Below are 23,018 nucleotides of genomic sequence, written 5' to 3'. Positions count from 1 at the left end.
GATATGATACAAGTAAATCACTTTATGGATACAGTACCTGTAGTGTGTTTGCTAACGTGCAAGCTTGTGTGTGCACATGTAAAACTGGGAGGGGGGTGTTGTATGCATTTAGAACTTGCTTATTCTACTAAATTTCTAATTATTTTCAGTATTTCACAGAGCAAGTATTTTTTTCAAAATACATTACAAGTCCCATAAATAGCTGTGAGTTTAGTAGTAGTAGTAGTTTGACAAAACCTTCCCCGCCCCCTTTTCCTGCGGATTATTTCACTGGGACTCTGTAACTGATTTTACTGATGTACAATTTGCATTTGTCATTATGAGGTAGCGATTTATGTTGGTATGGCTTCGACAGTTTTTAACTTTTACCTGCTACCACCTCATACACAGATTTATAAACTTCAAAAGCCTGAAAAAACTGCGAGAACAATAAGAAACATCATTTTTTAAAGGTTGTTCAGGTGACACATTCTGTGCCTAGTCCTGCTTTTCATGTTTTTGTATTGCTGACACTCCCAAGAGCTCATTTGTTATGCAGCCTGGGATTAATATGCAGAGGTGCTGCTTGCATGTAAATCCTGTACAGTAACAACCAAATGCGTGGGAGCATTGTGGAAAACTAGGATCACAGTGAATGTTAATATCGAAGCAAGGCTGCTCTGTACCTGTCAGTGACTTTGATCTAAAGAATTCAGCAGAAATGCTATTGGAGTCCAAGGCTTTGTGTAGGATCACTACAGAAAGTGGATAAGAATGGGGTACGGTAAGACACTGTGCAGTACAGATTGCATCTCCCACCTCCCAGGCCGTAGGTGCTGAAAGACATCAAAGGGCAGACAGAATACTCTCAAGTATATGCTTGATAATTCCTTGGTCTCTGCAGTGCACATTAACTGGCGGGTGTTTTTGAAAGAAGGTATACATATGTACCCCTGACGTGTACAGCATAAAAGCATCGAGTACATACCAAACATCAACCATGAGGATTGTCCTTGACACATGCTAAACCTAAACATTTCAAGACGCAAATTTAAGCTGGTACAAAAGACTGACAACAGCACTGTAACTGTACACCATGGCACTGTGAACTCCGCTACCACAAGCAAATGGGCTCATAACATGTACACCATGGCACTGTGAACTCCGCTACCACACGCAAATGGGTTCATAACATGTACACCATGGCACTGTGAACTCCGCTACCACAAGCAAATGGGCTCATAACATGTACACCATGGCACTGTGAACTCTGCTACCACACTCAAATGGGTTCATAACATGTACACCATGGCACTGTGAACTCTGCTACCACACGCAAATGGGTTCATAACATGTACATCATGGCACTGTGAACTCTGCTACCACACGCAAATGGGTTCATAACATGTACACCATGGCACTGTGAACTCTGCTACCACAAGCAAATGGGCTCATAACATGTACACCATGGCACTGTGAACTCTGCTACCACAAGCAAATGGGCTCATAACATGTACACCATGGCACTGTGAACTCCGCTACCACAAGCAAATGGGTTCATAACATGTACACCATGGCACTGTGAACTCTGCTACCACAAGCAAATGGGCTCATAACATGTACACCATGGCACTGTGAACTCTGCTACCACAAGCAAATGGTTTCATAACATGTACACCATGGCACTGTGAACTCTGCTACCACACGCAAATGGGTTCATAACATGTACACCATGGCACTGTGAACTCTGCTACCACACGCAAATGGGTTCATAACATGTACACCATGGCACTGTGAACTCTGCTACCACACGCAAATGGGTTCATAACATGTACACCATGGCACTGTGAACTCTGCTACCACAAGCAAATGGGTTCATAACATGTACACCATGGCACTGTGAACTCTGCTACCACACGAAAATGGGTTCATAACATGTACACCATGGCACTGTGAACTCTGCTACCACAAGCAAATGGGTTCATAACATGTACACCATGGCACTGTGAACTCTGCTACCACACGCAAATGGGTTCATAACATGTACACCATGGCACTGTGAACTCTGCTACCACAAGCAAATGGGTTCATAACATGTACACCATGGCACTGTGAACTCTGCTACCACACGCAAATGGGTTCATAACATGTACACCATGGCACTGTGAACTCTGCTACCACACGCAAATGGGTTCATAACATGTACACCATGGCACTGTGAACTCTGCTACCACAAGCAAATGGGTTCATAACATGTACACCATGGCACTGTGAACTCTGCTACCACACGCAAATGGGCTCATAACATGTACACCATGGCACTGTGAACTCTGCTACCACACGCAAATGGGTTCATAACATGTACACCATGGCACTGTGAACTCTGCTACCACACGCAAATGGGTTCATAACATGTACACCATGGCACTGTGAACTCTGCTACCACAAGCAAATGGGCTCATAACATGTACACCATGGCACTGTGAACTCTGCTACCACAAGCAAATGGGTTCATAACATGTACACCATGGCACTGTGAACTCTGCTACCACACGCAAATGGGTTCATAACATGTACACCATGGCACTGTGAACTCTGCTACCACACGCAAATGGGTTCATAACATGTACACCATGGCACTGTGAACTCTGCTACCACACGCAAATGGGTTCATAACATTTTAAGAGTGGAACTCTGACATAGCACCATCAGCAAACTAGGCATGTTACTTGTGTGCCTTGTATTCATCATTTGTAAAACCACAGTAAAGGAATAAAATGGGATGCACATAGATGTGACTTAGGAATGGAGGCAGGACAGTGCAACCCTTGCATACTAAATTTATATACCTACTGCTACCACACTGGTATCTTAGCTGTTGTGCATGATAACAGTGCAGTTCTTGGCTGCCCTTTCTGCTGTAGCTCTTGGCTACCCTTTCTGTTCTAGCTCATAACACTCGCTTTAACCCTCATTAGTGGCAACTGAACAGTAACATCAGTCCTTCCAGTTAGTAGCTTTGAAGTGGAGTAAACGTTTGTGTGTGGTAGTGCTGGGAGAATGATGTAACATGGCAAAACAGACCATACGTCAGAGAAACCAACATCCCTGCCCCGCAGAAGCACACACATTTAAGATCTGTCATCCTTTTATAATTTGAAAATATACCTTGGGTGGTACACTCTGGTGCTACTCCTGCTGTCTCTCTCATTCGTTACCCTGTCCATTAGAGGATTTTACATGTTGATGACTGTATATATTCTCGATTACATGAACTGAATGGCTGATGTAAAGCTGTATCAAGCAAAAAGCTAAGTTGCTTTAATAGTTTCAACCAGTATTACTAAGGTTCATACTGCAGTAATTCCTTCTGATACTTCAAACTGACTCGTAACATGAGTGTGTTTTGTGTACTGGTTTTCCTTAACTGTCTGTTAGCATTTGCGTTTACAGTCAGTAGTGGACACAGCAGTTCATTATCATGGCATAATTTTTTTTGTTAAGGTAGGTTAAGCAGTCCTGACTGTGGACTGGCACTCCTTTAGAAACATTTCATTAGCTTATAGTGCAGTCTGCACCATTTACTGTTAACATAAGGCACACTAACACCTTCTTTTGGTTTGGTGGGTTGTTGTGTAAGAGGTAGGTAAGTAGCATACCTGTCAGCTGTCCAGTATTTTGCAGAATGTCGAGATTTTTGCCCAGTCTGAAGTTACAAAATAATGATACACATTTGAATTTCAGACTTCATATGTTTTAGAAAAATGCTTGCTAACACAAATCCTGTTATTTCTAGCAATTTTCCAAGTTCATGAGAGCAATATTTGTAATATGTCCATATTTATTTTAATCTTTGTCTGGATTTCTTGTACTAAGACATTGAGGTAGTGTGTGTGTGTGTGTGTGTTAGTGTTAGTGTTAGCAGGGTGTTACTAATTTGTTTACTGTATCTTAGCTACGGGGAAGCAAGAGCGTGAATCCTCTACCCCAACTATCAAACTACATTTTTTCAGGGAACTGAGTTTCAGGTGCATTTTTCAAGGAGGTGAATTTTCAAGGAATTTTGTTTCAAAGGAAGAGAAGTTTACTGCTGCTCATGTTAAGTCTTTTTACAATGTGCAACTGTTTTGTTTAGCAAGTAGTGTCACTATTGTTGTATAGACACTTTAAAAGCAGTGTTAATAGCACATCAGGTAACATATTTGCTTTTGATGCCAAAGGCTGTGGGTTCTATTCCCACAGCATGTAGATGGATTGCTGATGCTATTCGGTATTTTAAGGGGGGGGGGTGCTGCATTCTAGAGTACGTCTTCCTTTGGATGAGACACCTAGTAACTATGAACCTGTTTTCAGTTTGCCTTCCATTCCCTATTGCAATATTACTAGCTTACCACATTTTTAAATGTAACATAGGTAATTTATTCTTCAAGGGCAGCAGGCACTGAATTTGTAGATGAAACACTGAAATATAAAGTTGTTGCTAGCAGCAACCTCTTCATTAGTTACATATATCTTTAATGTGGAATTTTTCAGATGACTTTTACTTCTGCAGAGATTATGCATATAGGTTCATAGGTAGGTACTAGGCTATCTGCCCGAAGGCATTTATAAGCCTAGCCAGAATGTGTTGGCTTTTGCCGCCCCCTTAGATTAGTTCCCTGTGCCTCTGTCCAGCAGAACCACTGAAGTGATCCCCGGGGTAAACTTTCTTCTTCCCATCCATTCGTCAAGGTTTCTCTTGAAGGGAGATTAGCTAGGAACTTTGCCTAATGTAGATTGGAATCTTGTTCCAAAGCATGGGAAGTCTCTGGGACAGGAATCTATCCCTTCAGCACGTCCTATTTATTGTTGTGGTGAGGTTTAGATCCCTAGACATGTGGCTTGAGGGGATATGGTTTTCTTTAACTGGAGCATGTCCATCAGTTCTGGGTTGGACATGGCCTCGTATGTCAGGCAGAGATAACCTCTGAGTAGGCTGTATGTAACAGAGTACAGCTGGAGTTTCTTCAGTCAAGCTGCATAGGGCATCTGTTTGAGGCCAGTGATCCTCTTGGTGAGGTACTTCTGTGGTCTTTCCAGCTGTTGCAGGTGTCTTCTAAGGTGCATCCCAAATGGGACATTGTACTCTATGATGGGTCTGATGAGTGATGAGTAGAGGGGCACAGTGACCTCTTTTGATCTGGCTACGAACCCTTTTGTGATTAGGTGGGCCACATAGAAGGATTTTCTAACTACTTTGGCAATGTGATTGTCAAAGGAGAGATTACTGTCTACTTGGGTTCCCAGATCCCTTATTACGTCTTCCGTATTTAGGGGACTACCACCTATGTGGTAGATGTTCTTCGTGTTTCACTGTTGCAGTCATAACATTTGGGTAATCTGCTGGTGCTGGCAGGTTGCCCTCAGTCGGCCTGAATTCCAAAGCCTAGGGTCCTGCGTCAGTTGCTGTCTCCTCTTCCATGACATCAGGTCGTCAGGGGTATAAAACATGCAGCCAACGCCATTTTCTTTTGTCTTTCTTGCCACGCGGTACCCGAAGCAGAAGCATTTCACAAATGCCGGTCGGTCGACTCCTGAAATATTTGAGTTTCAGAACCGAAGTCTTCAATAAAGCTAAGTACCCCGTTGGGGAAACTTTTTTCTTGCTTTTTACCGATGTCAGAAAAAGTTAATAATTGTATTACTTGTGGGAAGCAAATACCTCATAAGGATTTCCATTTATACTGTATTCCTTGCCTAGGCCCTGATCACAACATGCCTGGCTGTCGGTTTTGTGCTAGATTTAACCAACGCACTATTAAGCGTCAGTATATTTTTGCATGTAAGTATTTTAGAAACAGATTTAATTACCCAGAGATGTCGTCGGATAGCAATCCGACTACCAGAGTACGTAAAAAATGCAAAGAAAAGGGCAGAGAAAGGCAGTTGAGATCCAAATCCAGTGATGAAGCTTCTCCTAAGCCAGTCGCCGGTTCGCTGGTACTCAGTGAGGCGCTTTCACAGCCCCTGATACCCACTACCTTCGAGTCGCAGGCCTCTACCGACACCCATGTGGAGTCTGGCATGCCCCAAGATACTCAAGGTATTGGACCGATGGATGTATCTCCCTCGGATGGGTCTGGAGCCGCTGAGCAGGCACCGGCTTCTGAGGGTGTATTCAGACCTCAACATTTTTATATCAAACCAACGAAAGCTGCAAAACCAAAGGCAAAGATACCTTCTAAAACTAAAAAACTGATGCCTGAGCCACGTGCGCAGGCCTCTATGCCTAAAAAACAGATGATCAAAATGGCTGAAGACCCTATTACCTTGATCAGGGGTACCCATCCCCCTCATGATAAGAGGCCTAGGCAAGACATTGACTATGAATCTTCAGATCAGGTTTCTATTTCTTCTGATTCCTCTGCTGATCAGGAATTATCTTTACCTCCCTGTGAGGATTCTGATGCTGAGGAGTCTATTCCATCTGCATCTCCTCCTGTGGATTATTCATTTGTAGAAACCTTGCATACTTTGAGGGAGCATTTTCACTGGGAAAGTCAAGACTTCTCAGAATCAAAAAAGAGGCTCCGGTATTTCCTCCTTCTCCCTCAACACAAGCCTTTAGCCATTCCCCCTGTGTTAGACATTGTGGATGATGTTTTTTTCGGAGTCAAGCCTGACCCCTGACTCTCTACCTCTGGCTCCCAGTAAGCCTGACAAGTATTACAGGGTCCCTGACTCTCGCAAATTTTTATTTAGAAACCGTGCTGCTGATCCTGAAACTATTTCACAGGGTCCAAAGGGAGTTAAAGCCTCAACAGCAAAAAACCCTACCCCCTCTGACAGAGATTCAAGGGCGCTGGACAGATGGGGAAAAAAGGTTTATACATCTGTAACCTTGGCAATTAGGGCCTTAAACTGTCAATTTCATATGCTTAAGTACCAACAACATGTTATGGGATTGCAGAAACAGAAAATTATGTTGATTTCAGAATGTGCAGAAAATAAGGAATTGCAGGAATTATTGCATGCAGCTGAACAAGTTGGAAAGCATACTTTGCAATGTGGATTTGATTCTTTAGAGGCCTCCTGCATGGCCGCAGTTACTGGATCTGTGATTAGGAGGCATGCTGGTTAAAGGAACAAAATTTGCCTGATCATGTTAAAGCTAAATTACTAGATGCACCTTTACAGCATGATTCTCTGTTTGGTATTAAGACAGAAGAGGTTTAAAAGAAAATGGAAGACAAAGCTAAGTCTATGGAAACTGTTAAAGATTTCTTACAAGTGCAGCCACCTAGATTCAGTAGACAGTGGCCTACAAAAAATTGGTCCTTTCCTCTGTCAGACAGAGCTCAAAGGGGCAAATCGAGATGCCCTAAGGGTTCCAGGTACCATGCTCAAGACTCATACAGGTCAAAGCAATGGGGTGCATCCACCTCCAAATTTGGAGGAGATAAAGCGCAAACCTGCAGAAAGCAATCCCAATGACTTCCTTCTGCCTACACCAAGCACTTATCTTTTGGCAGCACCCATAGGGGGAAAATTAGCACTTTTTGCTCAAAATTGGCAATTAATAAGCCAGGACAAGTGGGTACTGAACATCGTATCACAGGGATACAAATTCCATTTCCACACTCTGCCAATGACAAATGGTTGGCCAGACCTGCCAAAAAACCAATGGGCAGAGGCACAGAAACAGGTTACGTCCGTCATGGATATGGGGGCCATTCAGACAGTACCAGAACAGGAAAAAGGACAAGATTTTTACTCAAGACTGTTCTTGGTACCCAGAAAGGACAAGGCCTGATGGCCAGTACTGGATTTATCGATTTTGAACACATACCTGGACATTCCAAAATTCAAAATGCTAACTTTGCAACAGCTTCTGCCCATGCTGGGCAAGAATGCTTGGCTGGTGACTTTAGACTTGAGGCATACCTGCATGTCCCAATAAGACAGTCGTGCAGAAGATACCTCAGATTCAAGGCTGGCTTAATGCATTGCCAATTCTCTGCACTGCCCTTTGGCTTATCTACTGCACCCAGGGTCTTTACAAAGTGCCTGGCACCAGTAACTGCATTTTGCAGACCAAAAGAAGTATTCAAATATATCCTTACTTGGACGACTGTCTCATTAAAGCAGAGAACAAGGACACTCTTCTACTACACCTGGCATTTGTGAAAAGGCTTCTAGCATGCCTAGGGTACACAATAAACGAAAATAAATCACAACTGGTACCCTCTCAAAATATAACATTCCTGGGTGCAAGCTTGCATACAACTGCCCAGATGGCTTATCTCACGCCAGACAAAGTCAACTGATTACTTACTTCAAACTGATAGCAACAAAAACCCAGTCTTCCGCAAGACAAATTCTGCAGGCTCTGGGCTTCATGGCATCCTGCATCCTGCTAATTCCATATGCAAGACTGCATATGAGGAAACTTCAATGGTACCTAAAAAGTTTATGGAGTCAACACTCACACAGTCTGGAAACAATAATTCCACTCATACCCTGCCTGCAACAGGAGCGTCTATGGTGGGCAAAGGCCTGTCACCAAAACATGGGACGGCCCTTCACTCTACCCCCTGCCAGCCAAACCTTAACAGATGCATCAGATTATGCCTGGGGGGGCCACATGGCAGGAAGATGCATTCAGGACATATGGGCACCAAATTAAATGCATCTACAGATCAACCAGAAAGAGATGCTAGCTGTTCAAAATGCCTTAATAGCTTTCAAAGACTTACTTCATCCAGGACAACTACTGATAAAGACGGACAACACAACAGTCATGTGGTATATAAACAGGCAAGGGGGCACACACTCCTACCCCCTTTGCAGATTAGCCATGGCACTGTGGGACACAGCTTTGACCTACCAAATAAATCTTCAAGCTCAATTCCTGCCAGGAAAACAGAATACTCTGGCAGACAATTTAAGCAGAAACCTGATGGATCCTCACAAGTGGGAACTAAATCCACAAGTATTCAGCATGATAACAGAGAAATGGGGGAGCCCAGATATAGATCTATTTGCCTCTCCTCAAAATTTTCAATTGAAAAGTTTCTGCACAAGGACTTATCACAGCCAAGCATGGAAAGTGGACGCCCTATCCTTCAGTTGGAAAAACCTGTCAGTTTACGCCTTTCCTCCTCTGCCTCTCCTACCCAAGGTCCTCCTAAAAGTCAGACAAGAGAAGCCAAAGATGATATTAATTGTCCCGGACTGGCCCTGCCAATACTGGTACCCAGTCCTAAGGAACTTATCTCAATACCCAGTTTTCACCTTACCTCAAAGACCACGACTACTGTCCCAGCAAAACAATCAGATCCTGCACAATCAACTACAGACACCGAACCTGACAGCATGGCTAATCATGTAATCATATGAACAACACCACTCAGTAAAGCTGTGATGGATGTCATTTTGGAAGCCAGAAGGCCTAGTACTAGAAAATCTTATGCTGACAAATGGAAGAGATTCTGTGCTTGGAATCGAGCACAAGGAATAGATACAGCAGAACCACATATTCCTCAGATATTACAATACTTAACTGAGATGCTTGACAAAGGCCTATCTTTCTCAAAAATCAAAATCCATGCCTCTGTCATTTCGGCTCATTACAATACAGAGCCACCTATCTTTTCTCATCCTTTACTAAAGCAGTATTTTAGAGGAGCCGAAAACCTAAGGCCTCCTAGAAGATCACCATTACCTGCATGGGACCTCAATTATGTGTTGGAAAAGCTCACCCTGCCTCCACTTGAACCAGCCGCTACCGCTGATATAAAGTTCTTATCATGGAAGACAGCTCTGCTACTAGCAATTACTTCAGCAAGAAGAGTTTCAGAGCTACAGCCCTCATGGCTGTAGAGCCCTTTATCATATTTTATCCAGACAGGGTGTCTGAGGACAAATCCTACTTTTATGCATGAGATTGTTTCCAGTGTGGCTTTTAACCAAACTATTCATCTCCCAACTTTTTATCCAAATCCTCAGAACAAAGGGGAGAAGAGAATTCTGCATTCCTTGGATGTACACAGACAGCTAAGATTCTACTTGAGCAGGACAAAAGCTCTAAGAAAAACTAAGCAATTACTAGTGTCATATGCTGCAGGACCAGAGGGAAAGGCTATCTCAAAGCAGACAGTTTCAAAGTGGATAAGCCATTGCATCCGTTTCTGCTACTTACACCATGGTAAACCTGTGCCCAAGGGCATTAGGTCTCATTCCACCAGAGCTGCAGCAACTTCGGCAGCCTTTCTCAGAGGAGTACCAACCAAAGACATTTTAGAGGCTGCTACTTGGTGTTCTGTTCACACCTTTACAAAGCATTACCATTTGCCTCTCTACTCTAAGTCCAGGGCAGGCTTTGCCACTGCAGTGCTGCAGGGCCTTATAGCTGCACCTAATGCTGTTTTAGCCACAGCCTCCCAACCATAGCTTTGGGATTCTACCCAAATGTAATGACTGCAGCAGTGAAACACAAAGAACATAGTACAGTTGTGTACACTTACCATAAATGTAGATGTTCGAATGTATTCACTGTTGCAGTCCAGGTTACCCTTCTGCCATTCCCCTGTCATTCTACTGTTTATCTTCCCTTCTCTATCTTCTACAACCTATGTGGTGTATTTGCTTGTAGATGAAGGTAAAGTTTACATTGATGCATGTATATAGATATATATAATACTGCTACCTTTTTGGGGGCACCTGACATTGGGAGCAAGAAAAACCTAAAGAGAATGGCGTCGGCTGCATGTTTTATACCCCTGATGACCTGACGTCATGGAAGAGGAAGACAGCAACTGACGCAAGACCCAAGACTTTGGAATTCAGGCCGACTGAGGGCAACCTGCCAGCAGATTACCCAAATGTAATGGCTGCAGCAGTGAATACACTTGAACATCTACATTTATGGTAAGTGTACACAACTGTACTTTTGTGGGTACTTTGTTTTTTCCAAAGGGGATGACGATGCACTTTTTGGCATTTAGCTTGAGGCCATGATTTTGACACTGATATTGGTGAATTGTAATGACAGATGTTTGAATGGCCTTTTATGGTTGAAATGTTCTGAATTGGGCAGTTTTGCATTATTGGTTCATATGTTTTGTTTTGTTGCTTACTGGAAAAAAATCTTCAAAACTATAAATTTAAAACATGCTCTAACAATTGGTGCTGTATTAACAAGGGATATAATTTAATACAACCAGGAAGGTGAGTGAAAGAACTATTGCATGTTTGCATGGTCCTAAAATGTGTTGAGTTTCAATGACAGATGAGTTTTAATGTTAAGTCTGTTTTCACTGTGGGACTGTATTGCTTTGTTTAGCAAGTGTATATCAGTGTTTGTGGTAAAAAATTGAAATAGATGTTTTAAATTAAATCCAAATATCTGTAATCATTGTAGAAGTAAAGCAGAAAACAGTATGCACACTGTTTTATGTAGTGTTTATGGTATTTGGGGAGAAATAGCCAAGTAATGGGACACTGTAATGGCTGCGGGGGTGGGGGGGCTGAGTTCTTGGGGGACAGATCTATTACCCTGCCTAAGGCCCATTTCACATTGACCTGGCTCTGTTCACGTATATAACTGTTTTGTAAGCCCACATTTATTTGTCAATTTCAGAGTTGCTGTTTTTTCTTCGTGTTGATTTCCATCTCCCAAATCCAGTTGCTGGTTCATTTCCAATGTGCTCTTAGTTTTTCTAGTCATCTCTTCTGCTTCCTTTTTTTCTCTCTCTCAAGCATTTTCTGTTGAAACACTGGACAAGGTTTCACTGGCACAGTCTGCTTGTGATCTTTATCACCAGAAGAGCACGACGCAGAATCCACTTCTGTTTGATTCTCCTTTGTATGCTCTGCATCAAAATGGGTTTTGATCTCCAGGAACAAATGTTATGAAAATAGCTAGATATACAACAGCTTGAATCTCATGCCTGCTTTTTAACATTCCCAGATTGCTGGAATACATTTACTCCTCTTCTGCCTGGTGTACAGTGAGTAATTATTTTCCACAAATACTCTGCTGTCTCCCACTTTTAGTATTTTGTCCTCCTGCCACAGTTTTGTCAGAATCAACTTCTCCTGCTGGTAAGATTGCATCTTTAATATTAAAATTCTGAGCTACTTTCTCATAGCCATGTTTGGAGCATACACACAATGTGTCCTTTCACATAACTCCTGCTGTAGAATACTAGTCCAGTTGCTTATTTGTGCTTCCAGAAAAGTAATAGTCTGTCCCTTCTAGCATCTCTGGTACAGCAGAAAATCTCAGTTTTTCCCCTATGTGCTGTGTCCACTAATCCTACAGTTTTTTGGAAAATCTATTTTTGAGCAGTCTCATACTCATCCAGCCTTTTTTTATTTTGAACCCCGATTTTTTGCAGTCTTGTCAGCTGATCGGAACATCTCTTTAAAGCTTCTTCCATTTTTTACTACCTTTTGTTGTTTGAGTTGATACACTCCCTTTAGTGTTTTGCTTATTTTAATCCGGTCTGAACACATTTGATTTATTTTTTCTTCTAGATTACTGGAAGTCATGTCTTCACCAAAGCTGGAACTTGGGCTAATTTTTGCTGAAAAGCTGCAGGATACTTCACAGCTAGTGTTTTCTCCTCACCTTTTGTATTGATTTTCTTTCAGGTTCTCTGAATTTCTCTTTTTGCTGGCATCCAAGCAGTGCACTTACTAACAAGTTACTGAAATTTACCCCAAAAGACAAATTCATTGTCTCTTCTGAGTTTGTGTTTTCACACTGGGAGAGCTACAGTTAAGCTGTTACTCAGTGTGCAGCCATCTTGGAAGTCCATTGATTCCTGGAAAACTGTTAGCACGCAGTTCAGCAGTATTATGTAGAGCATCATCACCCAGAGGTGACAACACTGTTTGTGAACACACAGTAATAGAAAGTAGAGGGAGAAAAAAATGTGCATCTTCAAGAGAAATCCTGATGAGTGGGTGGGGAATAGAAAGTTCGCCCCAGGGATCATTCCAGTGACTCTACTTGTTAGAGGCACTAAGAGCTAACTTCAGGCGGCACAATGCCAGGGCACTTCTATGGACTAGGCTTGTAAAGGCTCCAGGGCCATTAGCCTAGTACACACCTATGAACCTATGTGCTACAAGACGTTCAGAAATAGAAACATAAATGGGATTGTGTTGTAGACTCTGGATTCTCTGTTTTTTTAATTTCTCCAAGTCTTTTTGGGTTTTTAATACCATGACAGGAATGGACTCCATTCCTAAGTCAAAGTATGATTAAACATCATTTGATAAGCATGAAGCATCCTTCTTGTTTTCCTGTCCAACTGATCCAGCACCTTTGGGGGCCACTCAGTCCCTTCAAAACTGCAAGTTAGGACAGGAAGAGCAAATTGGTTTATAGCTTGGACTCTGATCTTAGATGTCAGCACTGTTTTCACTATTAATTTTAGTTTTCTAAAATATTCCTTACCAAGTTTTATTCCCATTTGTTCATGTTTTATTGTTGAGCCTTCATCAGTTCCCAAATATTTACACCCCCTCTTGTTCAAGTTCTTTTATATAACATTCCTGTGCCAGGTTTATGTTTTCTTGGTGCTGCAGTTTTCCTGCATTAAAGGTTGCTTTTGGACATTTATCAAGACCAAATGGCATTCTTATATTATCTGAAAAAAGTTTTGACCACTTGCAGTTGTGCTTTTAGTTCCTCATCTCATGAAGTATACAATTTTAAATCATCCGCAAAAAGAAGACAAGTCTTTACACTTAGTTGTTTTCTGGGATCCAAATTGTAGCCATGACCCAATCTGTTAAGTAGACAGCTTAATGGGTTCAGGGCAAGACAAAAGAACAGTGGTGACAGAGTTACCCTGGAATATCCCCCTTTGAATTTTTATCCCTGGAATAATAATGTGTCCTTTATCATGGCTTAACTGCAAAGTGGTTTGCCACCGTTTCATGGTTGCTGTAATGTAACCGATCAGTGTAGGGTGTATCGTATACATTTTTCAAAACTCTTTTATCCACAAATATGGGATACTGTTAAATTCTTTTTTATACTCAATCTATTCTTCCTCTTTTTACAGTTCTCCATTGTGACTTTACATGATCCTGTGTCCTCTATGACTTTCTTTTGTTACCATTTTGTTCTACTGCCATGACTGAGTTTTCTTCTAAATTTGTCAGCATCAGTTCCAGTGTATAGTTAATACGTTGTCTGAAGGTAAGTTGTTGGTATATATTGCTGCTAAGTAGGAGTATTGTTTTTCTTGTTACCCAGACAGGTGTCTGTCTGGGCTAAGCATATAAAATAATTCTTAGTCATGGCTAAATCTTCATGTAAAGATGTTAATACTTTAATCCAGAAACTAGGTACTGCATCTGGGCCTGGTATTTTCAAATTTGGAGCTTTTTTAACTTTTTCAGTCTCCCAGCCAGTACTTCATCCCATTTCATTTCCTGTACATTTGAACTTATTCTTTCTTCCATTTCTATCCATTCGGCATCTTTGTTATGTTCCACAGGATCTTCATAGATATTTCTCCAAAATGTATCTGTTTCTTTTGTGGTTGTGGTTCACTTCCTTTTTCCTTGTTTCCCAATTCTCTGTAAAACTTTTGGGCTCATCAATAAATTGTATTTTGTAACCACCAGTTCTGAACAGATATGGGTTGCTTCCTTTGCGATTTCGGACATATGTGAAGAAGCCCTTATGACGTGGCCAATTTGGACTTAAAATTGGATTTAGAGGATGTTCTTTGTGTTTCATTGTTGCAGTCATTACATTTGGGTTATCTGCTTGCAGGTAGCCCTCAGTCGATCTGATTAACAATGTCTTGAGTCCTGCGTTGGTTGCTGTCTTTTCTTCCGTGATGTCAGGTCGTCAGGGGTATAAAACATGCAGCCGACGTCATTACATCAGTCTTTCTTGCCGTGCGGTGCCCAAAGCAGAAGCAGTTCATAAGTGCTGGTCGGCCGACTCCTGAAATTTTCATTTTCGAGTTTCACAACTGAAGTCTTCAAACAAAAGCTAAGTACTCCGTTGGGGAAACTTTTTTTCTTGCTCTAAACTGATATCAGTAAAAGTAAATAATTGCATTTCTTGTGGAAAGCAAATACCGCATAAAGATTTTCATTCGTACTGTATTCCTTGCCTAGGCCCTGACCACGACATACCTCGCTGATGGTTTTGTGCCTTATTTAAACCATGAACTATCAGTCATCTGTATATTTGCGCTTCTAAATTTTTTGGTGCTCAGTTCAATTATCCTGATATATCTTTGGTAAGCCATCCGACTACCGACATTCCGAAGAAACGCAAAGATAAAGACAGAGACAGGCTGCCCAGTACGCCGGTACTCGGTGGGGCGCTTTCGCAGCCCCTGATACCGCACTACTTCAGATTCGCAGGCCTCTACTGAGACCCATTCAGAGTCCGGTATGCCGCAAAATGCTTCAACTGTGGAACCCGCGGATGTCTCTACCTTGGATGGGTCCGGAGCCGCTGTGAAGGCACCAGCTTCTGAGGGTGTATTCAGGCCTACGGACTTGCATATTAAACCATCACCATCTTCTTCTTAAAGGCCTAAAACTCGGACCATGCCTAGAAAACTGATGCCCAGACAGCATGGTCAGGCCTCTATGCCTAAAGTACAAGCGATAAGAATGACTGAAGACTTTACTACTTTAATCAGGGGAAGCCAACCTTGCCCCTCTAAGAGACCTAGGACTGAATTTGCTTATGATACTTCTGACCAGGATTCTGAAATTTCTGTTTCCTCTGATGACCAGGATTTACCCTTATCTACCTATGAAGATTCTGATGCTGAGGACTCTATTCCCTCTGCCACCCCCCCGAGGATTTCTCTTTTGGTTAAACCTTGCATACTCTCAGGAAGCTTTTTCACTGGGAAAGTCAGGATTTCTCTGATTCTAAAAAGAGGCTTAGGGAATTCTTACTCCTGCCCCAGCACAGGCCTTTAGCTATATCTCCTGTACTGGACATTGTTGATGATATCTTTTCGGAATCTAGCATGGCCCCTGACTCTTTACCTCCTGCTTCCAGAAAACCTGATAGATATTACAGGGTTCCTGACTCTCACAAGTTCCTTTTCACAAATCCTACTGTGGATCCTGAAACCATTTCACAGGGACCAAAGGGCATTAAAGCTACTACTGCCCAAAATCCTACCCCCTCTGGTAGAGACTCCAGGGCGCTGGATAGATGGGGTAAGAAGGTATACACTTCTGCAACTTTGGCCATTAGGGCCTTGGATTGCCAGTTTTATATGTTAAAGTATTAGCTGCATATTATTGGATTGCTTAAAGAAAAAATTATGTTGACTCCTGATTGTGCTGAAGATAAGGAATTACAGGATTTTATGCATTCTGCTGAACAAGTTGGTAAACATACATTGCAATGTGGTTTTGATTCACTAGAGGCATCTTGCAGGGCTGCAGTAACTGGGTCTGTACTTAGAAGGCATGCTTGGCTTAAGGAGCAATCCTTGCCAGATCATGTTAAAGTGAAATTAGTGGATGGTCCCGTAAATCAGGGCCACCTGTTTGGCAACAAGGCAGAAGTAGTTCTTAAAAAGATGGAGGAAAAAGCTAAATCTATGAAGACTGTTAGACTTTTTACAAGTACAACCTCCAGGATTTATTAGGCATTGACCTTCTAAGAATTGCTCCTTTCCTGCCTCTTCCAGAACTTCAGTCCAAACCCAGATCCAGCAGAGCACCCAGGCTTCGGTCCCAGGGGGCACACAGGACTAAGCAGTGGGGGGCCTCCACTTCCAAATTTGGGAGTAATAAAACTCCCCATATGGTAAACTGTCTCAGTGACTTCTTTTTAAAACTTCCAAGCACTTCTCAACTGACTGCCCCTTTGGGGAGAAAGACTGCACTTCATGCAAAAAACTGGGGACTCATTACCCAGGACAAATGGGTTTTTAATATAGTGTCCCAAGGATACAGATTTCACTTCCACACTTCACCAACTCCAAGCAGTTGGCCAGCTCTACCTCCAAACAGTGGGAAGAGGCCCAAAAGCAAGTACCGTCTCTCTTAAGCATAGAGGCTATTCAGTTGGTACCAGAAGAGGAAAAAGGGACAAGGTTTCTACTCAAGATTTTTCCTGGTACCCAGAAAAGACAATTCATGGCGTCCTATCCTGGACGTGCCTACTCTAAACACCTTTTTGGTGATTTCAGAATTCAAGATGCTGACTCTTCACCAGTTGCTTCCTATGCTAAGCAAAGATGCCTAGTTGGCAGCACTAAATTTAAAGGAAGCATACCTGCACATCCCAATCAGAGAATCTTGCAGAAGATACCTACGCTTCAAAGCAGGCTACCCGCACTATCAGTTCTCTGCACTGCCCTTTGGCTTATCCACTGCACCCAGGGTATTCACAAAGTGCCTAGCTCCAGTCATTGCATTTTGCAGGCAAAGAAATATTTAAATATGCCAATACCTGGACAATTGTCTAATTCAGGCAGAAAACCAGAACATACTTTTGAATAATCTGGCTTTTGTTCAGAGGGTGCTAACTTGTCTGGGGTACACCATAAACGAAAATAAATCACACCTGGTACCCTGTCAAATTATATTCTTGGGAGCAAGCTTAAATTCAGCTTCCCAGTTGGCTTTCCTCACGCCAGAGAAATAAATTCACTTGACAACCTACTTCAAACAAGTGGTCACAAAAACCCTGCTATCTGCAATGCAAATACTACAAGCCTTGGGGTTCATGGCCTCCTGCAGTCTTCTAATTCCATATGCAAGACTGCATGTGAGGAAACTACAATGGTATCTAAAAAGCCTATGGTGTCAACATTCTCAGGATCAAGAAGCAATGATTCCTATCATTCCTTGTCTACGCCTAGAGTTCCTTTGGTGGGCATAGGCCTGCCACCAAAACAAGGGACTACCATTCAGACTACCCCCTGCCGCCCAAACCCTAACAACAGATGCATCAGGCTGTGCATGGGGGGGATGCACCTGGCAGGGAAGTGCATTTAGGGCAAATGGAATCCAATTCAAATGCACCTTCACATCAATCATAATGAAATGTTAGCTGTACAGATTGCTCTGACAGCCTTTAAGGACCACATTCTTCCAGGACAATTAATGGTAAAGATGGACAACACCACTGTTTTGTGGTACATAAACAAGCAGGGGGGTACACATTCTTACCCCCTCTGCAGACTAGCCATGGCATTGTGGAACACAGCCTTGAGCTACCAAGTACATCTATAAGCTAAATTCCTGCCAAGAAAACTAAATACACTGGCAGATGACTAAGCAGAACCTTCATGGACCCACATGAGTGGAAACTGGAACCAAGGATTTTCAACATGTTGACAAGCAAATGGGGGAACTCAGATATAGACCTGTTTGCCTCCCCCCAGAACTATCAATTGAAAAAATTGTGTGCAAGGACTCCCCGCAGACAAGCTTGGAAAGTGGATGCTCTGTCCTTCAGCTGGAAAAACCTATCAGTTTATGCCTTTCCTCCTCTGCATCTGCTCTCCAAAGTACTACTCAAGATCAAACAAGACAAACCAAGGATGATTTTGATTGTACCAGCCTGACCATGCCAACACTGGTACCCCCTCCTGCGCAGTGTCACTGTTGGCCCCATGGCACCTGCCTCAGACTCCTACCCTGCTGTCTTAGCAGGAGAACCAGATTCTGCACCCTCAGCTTCAAACACTGAACCTAGCAGCCTGGCTAATTACCTAAGCTCTTCTTTACCATCCCTCAGTATACCAGTGATGGATGTTGTTTTAGAGGCAAGGAGGCCTAGTACTAGAAAATCTTATGCTGAAAAATGGAAAAGATTCTGTGCCTGGAACCAATCTTAAGGGATGAGAACGCAGTGCCCAATTTACCTCAGATTTTACAATACTTAACTGAGATGCTTCACAGGGGCCTGTCTTTTTCCTCAATACAAATTCACACCTCAGCCATTTCAGCTAACTATAACACAGAACCTCCCCTCTTATCTCTTCCACTGCTCAAGCAGTTCCCCAGAGGGGCCAAAAATGTAAGACCACCCAGGAGATCTCCAACTCCAGCCTGGGACCTTAACTTTGTATTGGAGAAACTCACCCTTCTTCCTTTTGAGCCAGCTGCTACTGCAGATTTAAAATTTCTTTCTTGGAAAACAGCTCACCTTTTAGCCATCAATTCAGCAAGAAGGGTATCTGAATTACAGGCCCTTATGGCAGTGGAGCCTTTCATCATCTTTCATGCAGACAGGGTGTCCCTCAGGACCAATCCCTCTTTCATGCAAAGGTGGTATCCAGTGTGGCCTTTAATCAGTCCATTCATTTGCCTACCTTCTTTCCTAATCCTCAGAACAAAGGGAAACGGATACTGCACTCCTTAGATGTGCACAGGCAACTTAGATTCTACTTGGACAGGACTAAACTTCAAAGGAAATCTGTATAACTGCTGGTGGCATTTGCTGCAGGGACAGAGAGGAAGGCTATTTCAAAACGAACTATCTCCAAATGGATAGGCCATTGCATTCACTTATGCTGTAAGCACCATGGAAAACTTATCCTACAGGGGATCAGATCCCACTCAAGCAGGGTGCATCTACCTCTACAGCCTTTCTCAGAGGCGTACCTACCAGGGACATCCTAGAAGCTGCTACCTGGAGTTCTGTACATACTTTCACCAAGCATTACCATTTGCCAATTTTCTCTAAATCCAGAGCTGACTTTGCCACTGCAGTTTTGCAGGGCGTTATAGCTGGTCCTAATGCTATCTAAATTCCTCCTCCCATCCTTAGCTTTGGGAATCTACCCAAATGTAATGACTGCAACAGTGAAACACGAAGAACATAGTACAGTTGTGTACACTTACCATAAATGTAGATGTTCAAGTGTATTCACTGTTGCAGTCCTGGTTACCCTCCCTCCAGCCCCCTGACTTCGTTTGGCTATACCTCTTCTCTCCTTTTCAATGCTTAAAAGCTTTTTGGTGTATTTGCTTTTTTGTTTGAGATATAACCTTGTATATTTATAGATTTAATTGCTTCCCATTAGAGGAGCACCTGACATCTGGGGCAAGAAAAACTGATGTAATGATGTCTGCTACATGGTCTAAACCTCTGACATCACGGAAGAAGAGACAGCAACCGACGCAGGACCCAAGACTTTGTTAATCAGGCTGACTGAGGGCTACCTGCAGGCAGATAACCCAAATGTAATGACTGCAACAGTGAAACACTCGAACATCTACATTTATGGTAACTGCATACAACTGTACACTTTCACTAGTGCTCTTATTTACTTTGTTCAGGCTAAGGAGAGATTGCTTCCAGTTGGGCACCTGCTCCTTTTTTGTCCTGGACAGCAATTTTTTTCCTTTTGTTATGTAGTTTATTTATTGCAGATGTCCACCAGACAGGTTTACTCTTCCTTGCAGAGGATGATTTTGTCCTGTCGGGTATTCTTGATTCCATGCATCTGTATAAATGCTTGTGTCGTTTAGTACTTTGGTGTAGATTTGGACATTGGTGCCATTTCCTACAGTGGGTGAGGGGGCTGTGAAGTGGTTTATACCATCCCTCAGGAGGTTGTAATAAGCTTTGGGAAAGTTTTTTCTTTGACTTAGCTGTCGCGGGGTCAGGGGAGATAGTGGATCTGATCTTACCAATGAGGATGATACTGTAGGGGTGCTGCAGTGTTTACTCATGTTGGTTAATACTAAGTCCAAGATATTATCACCTCTTGTGGAGGTATCAACTAGCTGTTCCAAGGTATTTGCATTGATAAAATCGAGGAATCTCTGGCAGTTGTGCTCTGGCACTAATAGTTTTTCCAATCTGTGGTTGGGTAATTAAAGTCACCCAAGATCAGGGTAAAGGGTTGAATCTTGATAGATTTGAAGAGGTCCACATAGGTGGAGAGGGCATCCTGTGTCAAATCTGGGGGCCTTGTAGCTAGCTATAATTTGAATAGGGGTCTTGTCAATGGTTATCTGCACCTGGAGTGTCTCCTGTGCGTCATACCGTTTGTCCAGCCTGGAGGTGTGTGTGTGTGTCTCTTTAATATATATATTGAAACTCCACCTCCTTTGGCTTTGCTGCCCACAGTTTGGGATCTGAATGTATGGTAGGATGAGTAACCAGGTAAGGCTGGGGTGCTCTCCGCAGCTTTGAACCAGGTTTCTGTGAGTGCACAAATGTCAGCATCTTCCAGAGTTAAGAATGCTTGCAATGAGTGCCGTTTCATGTTTAGACTCCTAGCGTTTAGCAGCATGACCTTTAATTTGTGTTTTTGTTGAAATGTTTTTGTTGGTAGTATTGACCTCATGACTTTTCCTAAAAAAGGCACTATGGGGAGGCAAGGGCCTTTTCCTGAAATACAAGTGAGACAGATACAGGCCGTCTCTAGAAAAGCATCGTGGTCTGCCGATCATATCTTCTCAGGCTGTCAGGTACTGGATCCTCCTGGAATGACAACAGAAACTAAGCCAATTTTTAAAGTCAATCATTTTTTGTTTGTATTGAGGCATTATTCTGGGTAACGGTAGAATGCTGTTTAAGGCTAGGGACATACTTGCTTGGGACACACATTCAGCGTGCTTAGTCATGTCTCTCTTCATATAGTTCAGGGAGGTGCACCTCAAGTCATTCACACCAACATGGACTATGACAGAGTCATAACAGTACCTCTTGTTGAGAAATTTGAGTGCATGTGTGATATGTCGGATTCTGGCACCTGACAAACAACTAACCGTGACTATATCCTTATCCAGCCTGATGAGAGGCATATCTGTGTGTCTCACAATGGAGTCTCCTATGACATTGGCAACCTCCAGAAATTCGATCCCACTCAATTTGTTTTTGTCAGGAGGAGGTCATGCCTGTTAAATTTGGTCAAGTTCTTTGAGACAGTCACCAAGGCCATGGACGAGTGGAAGACTGTGCACACCGCCTACCTTGACCTGGCCAAAGCCTTTGATACTATTCCCCACTCAGATATAATGAACTCTCTCAACTAGGCATCAATCCATATGTTACCAGATGGGTAGCAAACTGGCTCACTGATAGAACCCATCTAGTCAAAATAGGGGAAGCTACCTCAAGCAAAAGACCAGTAGTGAGCAGTGTACCCCAGGGATCGGTCTTTGGGGCCTCTGCTGTTTGAGATGCACTTTTCTGAGGTGCGGGCCAAAACCAGTGGATATGGCTGACTAAGTTTGCAGATGACTGCAAGCTGGGTGCTGTCATCAATTCCCCTAGTGATGTGGACATCCTCCAAGAGGGTCTCACCCAAACAAATGGCTGGTGCCAGAAACATGGCCTCAAACGGAATGCCAAAAAATGCGTCATTATCCCCTTTGGGGTGAGTGATGTGCCCACAAATTATCACATTGATGATAAGGTCCTAAGCAAGCCATCAGTCGTGAGGGACTTGGACACCCAGGTTGATAGCAAACTGACTGACTTTTGACCACCATATTGCCTCTATTGTATGGAAAGGTTTCTACATGGCCCACCTTATTATTAAGGGTATCTCATCAAGGGACAAGGTGGTCACCTGTATTCTTCCCTTATAAGACCCATTATTGAGTACAGTGCCCCTTTCGGAATTTACCTCACAAAGCACATGCAGCAGCTGGAGAGACCGTAGATGTTCCTCACCAGGAGAATCCAAGGCCTCAAACATCTACCCTACACAGATAGGCTAAAGGCCCTGTTCCTCTTCTCAGCCTCCTACAGACTCCTTAGAGGTGACCTCTGTCTGGCATACAAAGCAACTCAGACCCTGCCCTGATGGGACTACTGCATATCCACAAGTCAAGCTCCACTCGAGTAATCCGCTCGTGTGACCAAAACCTGGTCTGTGACATCAATAGGACTTGGTGGGACAGATTTGTGTCCCAGAGACTCCCCCTTTTGTGGAATAGACTCCCTCTCTATATCAAGCAGAGTACCTCATTTACCCTTTTTAAGCGCAACCTGGATAACTGGATGGGGAACAGAAAATGCACGCCTGGGATTCCACCTGTGTCTCCCTGCTGGACAGTGGCATAGGATGCTG

At 42.9% G+C, this 23,018-nt stretch overlaps 1 protein-coding gene across 3 annotated transcripts in view; it reads left to right on the top strand.

Moving 5' to 3' along the window:
* SORBS3 (sorbin and SH3 domain containing 3) overlaps nt 1-23,018 on the top strand; it is a 1,673,489-nt gene that overhangs the window by 662,404 nt on the left and 988,067 nt on the right. The window lies entirely within an intron of this gene.

This window comes from Protopterus annectens, chromosome 9.part0 (assembly GCF_019279795.1).
Source record: "Protopterus annectens isolate FY-2018-M chromosome 9.part0, PAN1.0, whole genome shotgun sequence".
NCBI classification, from domain to species: domain Eukaryota; kingdom Metazoa; phylum Chordata; order Ceratodontiformes; family Protopteridae; genus Protopterus; species Protopterus annectens.
The sequence above is the reverse complement of the archived record's forward strand: the minus strand, read 5'-3'. Positions and strand labels throughout refer to the sequence as shown.